General features: G+C 46.8%; 1 long non-coding RNA gene across 1 annotated transcript; it reads right to left on the reverse strand.

Moving 5' to 3' along the window:
• Positions 1 to 1,081: 1,081 nt before the first annotated feature.
• Positions 1,082 to 3,061, reverse strand: LOC129386707 (uncharacterized). Its single transcript, XR_008614008.1, has 2 exons — positions 2,973 to 3,061; positions 1,082 to 1,364 (listed from the first exon to the last, which is right to left on the reverse strand). It is a non-coding gene; the product is annotated as an uncharacterized lncRNA (long non-coding RNA).
• Between the last annotated feature and the right edge of the window lie 7,013 nt (positions 3,062 to 10,074).

The following is a 10,074-nucleotide window of genomic DNA, read 5'->3' on the forward strand; positions in this document are numbered from 1 at the left end:
AAATATATCCTTAACGCAAACATTTAAACATGTTCCAAAGGCGGTGTGGCCCCATAATCTGGTGACAACAATGCATGGTAGGTCACAAACAAATGATGCATGCTGCAGTTCACGAGTAAGCCATGCCATTATTAGGTCATTGAAAACTGAGCATGTTAGGACCAATATGCAGCACAACATTGGTCTTTCTGTCTTGGTGCACACTGTGGAGTGGGTGCATGTTAAAAACCTCGGGCGATTAAAGTTAAGCCGGAGTCCGCAACTACGGCATGCCTCGTAATCGTATCGTGGTTGTGACTTATAGAACACTAGAATTAAATTAATTTTAATTTAGATGTTTGAGAAGAGCCATAAGAAAATTTATTTAGTGAAGCAAGTCTTAGCACACATTAAGAATTGCTCAAAGCACATGCAGCTTTCAGTGGCATGGTGTGGTCATAAAAGCTGCCATTTGGAACCAGATTAATATAAAAAAATTCAGTCCAAAAGTTTAATGTCAGTGCTCCTTTACATGTAAGCATGAGGGACACACCTTTAAAGGCATCATCTAAATCCTGTGTAAGTATTTATTGGTGAATATCAAATGGCCCTACATCTAAGGAAGTTATAGGGTGTTATGATAACAGGAAGCCACAAGATTTTTGTTGTGCACTCTTCCTACAGAAACAATATAGGGCAGCAACAAAATAGTTGGGCCTAGTGAAGAATTCATTCAAGATACTTGCCAATTTGGCAGGTTCACTATTATTAGAGATAATGAAGGCCAAGCACCTTGAAATGCATGCCCAAACCTCATCAGCATTGCATCACTTATTTCAAATAACTTTCATTTTGTCATTTTGCCAGATTAAAAGTTCTCAAAAACCTGCTTGACTGGTTTCAAGAACTTTTCGAGAACAGTTTGGTTCCATTCGAATGCAGCATTGTCAGTCTTTAGTGAACTAGACCCATCTTTACTGATATGCAATTAGGTAGGTCAAAGCAGATGCTGTCAAAGTGCATGTGACAGAGCGTTTGGAGTGGGCATTCCTGAGTGATGTTGCCAAGAAGGGAGTTTTGAGCTTAATGCACACAGCAGCTATAGCATATGAAAATCAGCACTTTATCCATTTTTTAGATACCGCAGGGCTTGCGCTAATGCTGGTCATAGTCTACTATAATTTCTACCATATATGGCCCTTGTCATGACAAGTTATTTTTATTGTCCTACAATATATTCCCTCTGTGTACAATCAACATCTCTACCAAGGACAACAGAAACAGTATGATTGGAAACTGCAGAATTCTCCATCTGCGGAGGTGGCTGGCTGATTGCCGTATCAGATGCTTTGTGAGCTGGCGTTGATGTGTACATCTCAACTCATCTGCAAGCATACAAAATAGGCTTTGGGATACTTTTACCACAAGAAGAGAGACTAGAATGACTGTTGCCTGTGACATATGGCACATACCCTTGACGAGGGATCGGCTAGGATTCCCCATGAATACAACGTCAAATAACTTTATATTCCCGCTCACTTGATAGTACATAATACTGATATGTAAAAAAAATAAACAACAAAGTAACTGAAAAACGAACAGGTCTACTACGATTGAGCCACAAGGGGAAAGATGGAAACATTTGTGTTAATTGTATGAAAAAAATGTGCCTAAGATATGTAATCTTCCCAGCAGCAACAATATGATCATGCACAAACTAGCATTGCTCTTCAGGCACACCCCAGGCTGTTCACACCATTTTCTACAAGATTTGAAGCCCAACAGGCAAAAGGGGTGAATACCTTCAGCATAAAAGAAGAAAGTTATTCTATTCCATATCCTCACATGAAATACAGTAATATCGTTACAAGCCATTTTCACACATTGAAGGCATCAGCAATGTGATGAAGACAATTGAAGAAGCACTCATGTTCTTATTTCCATTGCAGTACAAACCTACACTTGGTCATATGAAGGTGCATGTGCCAAATTTAACCGTGTACTGTTATGAGGCACATGGAACAGGCATTCAAACGAAGTGAAATATTTGTAATGCAGTTACTTAACTTGTCCAGTCAGAAGGGCAATGCGCTAAATACAAAAAAAAGAACCCCTACAGGCCGACTATGCAATGCTTTTGCCAAACTACACAAAATTTCAATGTGTGCAAGTTCACAATGACCAGGAAAAGAACTAAACGAATTTCTTGAAGATTGAATGAAAAAGAAATGTTGCGACAATTGAGAAATGAGTTCTTTACTTTCTAGTGGCACACGGATAGACAGTCGGTGGGCACAATTTGAACTTGAACTCATGGCAGTGTTGCAGGGGCAAATACCACTCATACTTCTGAGAAACGTCGGTTACAATGCTGAGTTGGAAGGGAAACTTTGCAAATACTTCTTCGGAAGTTCAAGCATCTGACCAGTACGTAGTTGAGCATGACTAGGGGAAATATAATCAATTTCACAAATAGCACCATTCCAAAAGAACTGGCACACTGCATTGATTTCTCAGGTGACAACTATGCTTCTAAAGGCCTCTGCGCGCGTTAATACAACCTGAGGCAGCTTAAATCTAGGTCACATGGAATCGAAAAATACAGCAGCGGGTGTAACACTTCAATTTGAAAAGGTTTGCTCGAAAGGAAAACTCACGGCCGTAACGCTGCTGCCGATCGCCAGTTGTGTGAATAAAAAAACATCTGCACGATCAATGACACTTCGTCGATATTTGAAGCAGATCGTTAGCGGATATCAAGAAATATGTGCACTGGATAAGAGCGAAATATCTAATCGACTGACTGATGGAAGTAACGCTCACAGGATAAGTTTTCTCTATCTGCACCGATAATACAGCACGTATTGTGCAATTAAATCGCCCGTAATGCGCAGCAATTACCGCACTCGATTGAAGTCGCCATCGCAGCGACGCGCTATTTATTTCGGGACCACGAAAAACAAGGTAATCACCTAAGTACAGCGGTGGTTTACCTGTCGGCAAGCCCCTGACTCGCATATGACGAAAGCAAATGTGACGGAGTCCAAGCCCACGATTGCTCAAGTCAAACTGCGCTCGCACGAATATCGCGCACGTTATACGCTTTCGACACGCACAAAAGCGCGCCAAGCGCGCGCAGAACGTCTTGCAGCCGACACGACGGCAATTGCTAATCTACGTTCGAGAGTAGCTTTTTCAAAAAAAAGTAAGAACAAGCTACAATGTGACGTCACATCCTGCGAAAAAGAGTTGTTCTCCATTCTCACCTTCTCTCACCTCACGCATGCGCAGCGATCACGGAGCACTCGGGGGCGATGTTCAGGTGCTGGGTTGGTGTGCTCTGCACTCTCACGCGTTCAGTTCGCGCGCTTTCTCTGAACGTGGTGGTTGAATCGCTGTGCCATGTGCTCATGAGTTCCAGGGTGAGCGTTGGTCAGCTCCAGGTGAACGTTTTTGTCATGCGCTTTGGAGCTCCATTTCTGCGGCACCTGTACGTCTTACGCCTATCAAGAGGTAAGTGACAGTTCATGAAATCAATGTTTTTCTATTAGCAGCCCTGCAAGTGTCGTTCGTGTCTTTGCATAATCGAATGACGGGCATTGTAGTACATCCCCATCTTTTGCAGCGACGGCAACATCAATCGGCGATTGACCATGCGTTGTGTTGCGTTTGGTCGCATCGTACTACTTTTCTGCAAACTTCTGAGCTTACTCTGTCCTCTATCTCTGCACAGCGCTGAGATCCGCAAAAAAAAAAAAAATCTGAATTCGTAACTTTAGAACCGTTAACTCGCATGTTGCCCACAGGATGAGTCCGCAAGAGTTATCGTTGTCTTTACTGAACAGTGGCGAATAATAAGAAAATGAATATTAATTATAATAGCTACCCGACACACACTGTCCAGAATAGCCTTGCTTCAGCTTCGTTTGCGTTTGCGTAACCGTGATTGCGAGAGCAATCAATCGTACAACTGTAAGGTTGAAATAGCTGAAAGTTTGTGTGCATTTGTACCGCGGTCGGGGCACTTGCTGCACGTTATGGCCGGCAACGCTGCTGAACTTTAATACACCTGTCTTTAGGGCTGATATATTCTTACTAACAGTGCATGCACGTTTCTTGGAATAACTGAAATTTAGGGCGACTTGTTAGACTTCAAGACAAATTTACTACTCGGCTCCCTGTGACGAACGAAACGTTTGCGCCTACTTAATTGCCCGTTCGCACGTGGTCGTATTTTTTAGTAGGTAACATGAAACTTTTTCTCACTTGACTGATTCTTTCGCGTGCTCGTACTGATAACCGTGTCGCTTAAACTTCGCTACGTGTGCTGTTGGCGTTTTGTTTGCGTAACAGCGATTGCCAAAGTAATCGTAAAACTGCGTACGTTCGGAACAATATAACTTTGTTGGCGTTTGTATCGCGATTTGAGAATTTGCTGCCCGTGATGGCCGGTCGCGCTGCTGAATTTAACAGCTCGTGTATTTACGGCTGGTATTGTTTTTGGCTAACAGTGCCGTGCACGTTGTCGTAATAACGAGACATCTGGGCGACTTGTCAGGTTTCTGCATGTTTACACGTGAACGGATGCATGCTAGTATGGTGTTAAGGACAAATTCACGTCTCAGCTCTGTAACGACGAAACGTGCGCGCTGATGAGCTCGTTCGCACGTGGTAGCAATTTTTTTATTATAAGAGTTTGTGAGGGTTGACTCCATCACACGCTCGTAGTGAGTAACCGTGTCGCTTATTTTAAGCTTCGTCTGCCATTGCTGTTTTGTTTGCTTAACAATCGCGATAGCAATCGTAAAATCTGCGTAAGGATGGATTAACTGAATTAACTCATTTCAATACTCTTAATGTCACGCAGAGCGTTACAAGGAGGGGTGGGATTCTGTACAATAAGTGGAAATCGGGGTTTTGAAGTATGATGGGACAGGTTGTCGCTGACCTTAGAACAAGGAATAACCGTGCACGTTTGTACGTGAACTTGGGACGTAGAATACAGATGTAGGCATCTGTATCACGATCGGAGCACTTGCTGCGCGTGATGGCTAATTGGTCGGCCGTACTGCTGAACTTTACCACGCTTGTCTTTACGGCTGGTATACCAGCCGTAAAGACAAGCGTGTTAAAGTTCAGCAGTGCGGCCGGCCCCTTAACCATTACGTACACCATACATATATGTGCCAAACAGTGACATTCATATTTTTCGAAATAACGAAACTTTTGGACGACTTGTTAGGCTGCTGCCTGTTTGCATGTGGGCGGATGCATGCTCTTATGAGGGTAATAAGATCAAGCTTAGGCCTCAGCTTCCTGTAACGATCGACACATTTACGCCACTTATACTATAGCTCGCTCGCACGTGGTCGTATTGTTTCGTATTAATAATGGGGAACGTTTGTCGATCTTCGTTGACTGCTAAATTTGCGTCACGCTCCCGCCCTCATGATTAACCGTGTCGCCAATTGAGCTTCGTCTGCCGTTTGAGTTTTCTTTGCGTAACCGCGACTGCGAGAGCGATCGTAAAATGGCATGCGGTTGAAATAACTAAACATTTATGGGCATTTGTACCGCGATCGCAGCACTTGTTGCACGTGATGGTTGGCCTGCCGCGCTGCGGAATTTTCCCACGCGTTTCTGTCATACAATGCCCTACACGTTCGTTTCTGGGAATAACGAAATTTCGGGCGACAACTTGTGAACTGCTGCTCATTTACACGTTCTCAGGTGCATGCTAGTATGTTGGTGAGGTCAAGCTTACGTCTCAGATGTCTGTTACGATCGAATCGTTTGCGCCTATTAGACTATCGCTCCGAATTCGCACGTTGTCGTATTTTTAGTAATAGAGCCCCGGCCACGGCGCCCGCATTTTGATGAGGGCGATACGCGAAAACACCCGTGTACTTAGATTTAAGTGCATGTTAAGAACCCCAGGGGGTCCAAATTATTCCGGAGTCCCCCACTATGGCGTGCTTCATAATCAGATCGTGGTTTTGGCACTTAAAAACCCAATAATTTATTTTTTTAGTAATGGTGAACGTTTGTCTCTCTTGACTGTTAATTACCCGCCATGGTAGCTCAGTGGCTATGGTGTTGGACTGCTGAGCACGACGTCGCGGGATCGAATCCCGGCCACGGCGGTCGCATTTCGATGGGGGCGAAATGCTGAAACATCCGTGTATTTAGATTTAGGTGCACGTTAAAGAACCCCAGGTGGTCGAAATTTCCGGAGTCCTCCACTACTGCGTGCCTCATAATCAGAAAGTTGTTTTGGCACGTAAAAACCCCATAATTTAATTTGACTGTTAATTAAATTTCTGTCGGGTGCGCGTTTTATCGCGTTTTGCTGGACCCAATAAAAGCTTATTCACTCACTCACTCTGTCAGGTGACTTACCGTGTCGCCTAAGTTTTGTCTACCCTTTGAGTTTTCTTTGCGTAATCGCATTTGCAAGACCAATGCAATCGCGGAAGTTCCAAATAACGGAACTATATTATAGGCATTTGTATTTCAATGGCAGCACCTCGCACACAGGGCGGTTGACCAACCGTGCTGCTTCAGTTTTCTCGCATTTGCTATCATTTGGGCCAGCGTATGTGCTGACATGTGTGCGCGACGCGCTGGACAAAATTACGCGACTGTTGCATCCCCATATTGTCATTGTATATTTACTGCAGTTATATAGTCGACAATCGCCTAACATTTGTATTATATTGCGATAGAAATTGTACGGACACTCCTGATGAAATTCAGCTGACGCGGACGTGCGCCGCGGTGGGTAGTGGCTTCGTGGGCGCTGTTCCCGCGCAGCTTAGTGTCGAAGTTCGCGTAAATTTGGCTCTGGAAAGGCAGTGTGGCTGGAAGCAACAAGAAGCGATCGCGTGTCGCTGCTGCCCCGCTTCGCGCCAGCGTAGCGTGTTTACCGTCAGGGAGGTGTGTTCATGTTTGGCTTTGCGCATGACACTGTTTGTTAATTTAAGAAGGAAGGGAAGGTTTACTGTAATTTAAAGTGGCGATAACACGTACAGCTGCTTAAATATAGCCGTTTGGTAATTTGCTCTCCCAATCGCTGCTTCGCTTTTCGGACGAAACTATGCTATGCTGACGTAGTGACTAGGAGAATTCCTTTTATCTTTGTAAAGAGATGAAATCATTACTTCTTTTCTGATAACTGTTCGCTCAACGAGTTTGTATTAAGCCACAAAGAAGCAAAGTTGCTGTCAGAACCTGCAGATTGCTGTTAAATGTGCACGTTGTTACGATAGCAATTTTCATAAACATTTCTAACACATTTTTATTGCATACTTTACAGTCATGCTGTGTTCCTGCCATCAGCTTGGTGTCACTTTGGGTCGACATCATTCTTTGTTGAGGATCAGCACAGAAACAAGCCCACGGAAATCTGCTATCTTAGTACCTCTGATCTCAACAGTGTATTTTCGTGTCTGCGGCCACTGGAACCGATCCTTCAGGATGACTAGTGTTACGTTTCGCCTACGACGCGCGGTATAGCCGGCGCGGATGCAACGGACGCCGGGGCTTCGTTCAAAGCGGCGGACATTTTGGCCCGTTCAGCGCCGCCGATACGCCTCCCCGCCAAGCGCGTCCAGGCGTGTTTCAGTGCCACGTGTCTTCGTGTGTGCGTGTGTGTGTGTGTGCCCACGCTTGTCAAAGCGCGGCAGCCGGGGAGAGGAGCTCCCCAAGAGTGAAGCGAGGAGGTCTGACCACGGCGCCGGCCTGGCGATGCGTCACTACACTCGTCTCAACCTGTCTCTCAGCGTGTCCGTGGCGCCGTCACGTGCGCCAGTGACGAGGCGTTCCTTCTCGCCCTCAACTCCGAGACTATAAGAGCAGCTGCCCCCGGACGCCGAGAGAGAGGCTCCGATTTCTTCTGTCGAGTTACGTGCTCTCCCGTCTCTCACTTCGGTCGACCTGACCGCCCGCTCTTTTGCGATGTTAGAATAAACAAGTTGTTCTGTTACCAGTCTACTCATGCTTTGCCGGGACCTTCGGATGCTTCCAGTGCCCCAGGCCGCCAGGCCAACGCTACCCTTGGGGCTTGCGACCCATTTGCAACAACGGGTGTCAGCGCTGAGTTTGCAACAACTCGTGCCAGCGGTGCGATTTACAACAGCTGGCTGGTAGCGGTGAGATCGCGACAACGGAGGCCAGCAGCGAAGAGATGCAGTTGACTGTATGCTGAGCAGCACAACGACCATCCGGGAGCAGTGCAACGAGCCCTGTGTGATGACTGGTTGCCTGCAGCGGAACGACTGCGCTGAATTCTTGGCTGCGAGGTTTGGTGAGTGCGGGACTTTCTTCTACTGAGTTTTGCCAGGCTTTTGTTAGTGTCAGAAACAGAGCTGGTAATTGTGGTTGTCGTTGCTGCCGGGTTACATTGCGGCAAGACAATAGTAGGCAGTAGAGATCGAAAGCAGCATTCAGAGCAGCCATGGATTTGAAGTCGTTGCGCAAACCGATATTGCTGGAGCTTGCAAGAGAGTTGGGTCTGGATGTCTCAGACAAACTCGGAAAACCAGAACTGCTAAGGGCTATTCTCGAGTTAGAAGCTGAGGATGACGAGCTGTCGGAATGCCTTGAGACCATTGAGGAGCGGGCAAAAAGACAGGAGCGCGAACTTAAAGAGCAAAAAGAAAGACATGAGCGCGAACTTCAAGAGCAAAAAGAGAAACAGGAGCGCGAACTTAAAGAACAGAAACAGGAGCGCGAACGAAAAGAACAAAAAGAAAAAGAAGAGCGCGACCGTCAACACGCTTTGGAAATGAAGCGTCTCGAGGTGGAGATGGAACGCGCTCGTAATGGAAGTCAGGCACACGGTGCAGGAGAACGAGTATCGTTCAAAATGACTGACCTGATGCGGCCGTTTAAGCTTGGAGAGGACATTGGTTTGTTCCTGGTTAACTTTGAGCGAACGTGCGAGAAGCAGGGGTTCTCTCGGGAAACGTGGCCACAGCGCTTGCTCACTTTGTTACCCGGCGAGGCGGCCGACGTAGTCGCTCGCTTGAAGAGAGAGGAGGCAGAGGATTTCGACCAAGTGAAATCGAGTCTGCTAAAAAAGTACAGGCTGTCCGCGGAGGCGTTCCGTCGGAAGTTTCGGGAAAATGAGAAAGGCAAAAGTGAGTCATATACAGAGTTTGCCTACAGGCTTATGTCAAACATGCAGGAGTGGCTCAAAGAAGAGAAAGCGTTTGGTGACCACGAGAAAGTTCTGCAGTGTTTCGGGCTAGAACAGTTTTATAGTCGGTTACCTGAGAACGTGCGGTACTGGGTCTTGGATAGGCCAGACGTTAGTACGGTGGCTAGAGCCGCTGAGCTAGCCGAGGAGTTTGTGACGCGTCGGGCTCGCGGAGCTAAGGACGGTCAAAAGGGTGAATTTGGCTCCAAGTTTGAGAGGCCGAAGTTCACACCCATGAGAAAGCGGTTCGAGACGAGGCAAGCGCGCGTGTGTTATACGTGCCAGAAGCCGGGTCACTGTTCGGCGCAGTGTCCGACCGAACGTAAGGAGACGGCGGCAGCCGAAGCCGAACGCAGAAAGCGGTTCGAGACGAGGCAAGTGCGCGTGTGTTATACGTGTCAGAAGCCGGGTCACTTTTCGGCGCAGTGTCCAGAAACAAAAACAAAAGTCGTGTTTTTGTCATTATGCAGCACTGACGAGAACATGAAGCTTCTCGAGCCTTACATGCGAGAGCTCCTCGTAAACGGGAAGGAGTGCCGAGTGCTTCGCGATTCCGCAGCTACAATGGATGTAGTTCACCCCTCTTACGTAGAACCCGATATGTTCACGGGCGAGTGCGCATGGATCAAGCAAGCAGTGGAAGCTCATAGCGTGTGTCTGCCCGTAGCAAAAGTGCTTATTGAAGGACCTTTCGGAGCACTTGAGACGGAGGCCGCAGTGTCATCTATGCTGCCCCCCCAGTACCCGTACCTATTTTCGAACAGGTCCGATCACCTCCTGCGCGAGAAGGGGCTTTTGTTTGGTGAGGCTAGCGTTCAGGCCTTAACCAGATCGAAGGTTCGGGAGCTCGCTGCAAAGGCGGTAGTTGCGGGGCCGACGTTGTCGAACAATGAGAA

Source organism: Dermacentor andersoni, chromosome 4, assembly GCF_023375885.2.
Source record: "Dermacentor andersoni chromosome 4, qqDerAnde1_hic_scaffold, whole genome shotgun sequence".
Classification (NCBI taxonomy): Eukaryota; Metazoa; Arthropoda; class Arachnida; order Ixodida; family Ixodidae; genus Dermacentor; species Dermacentor andersoni.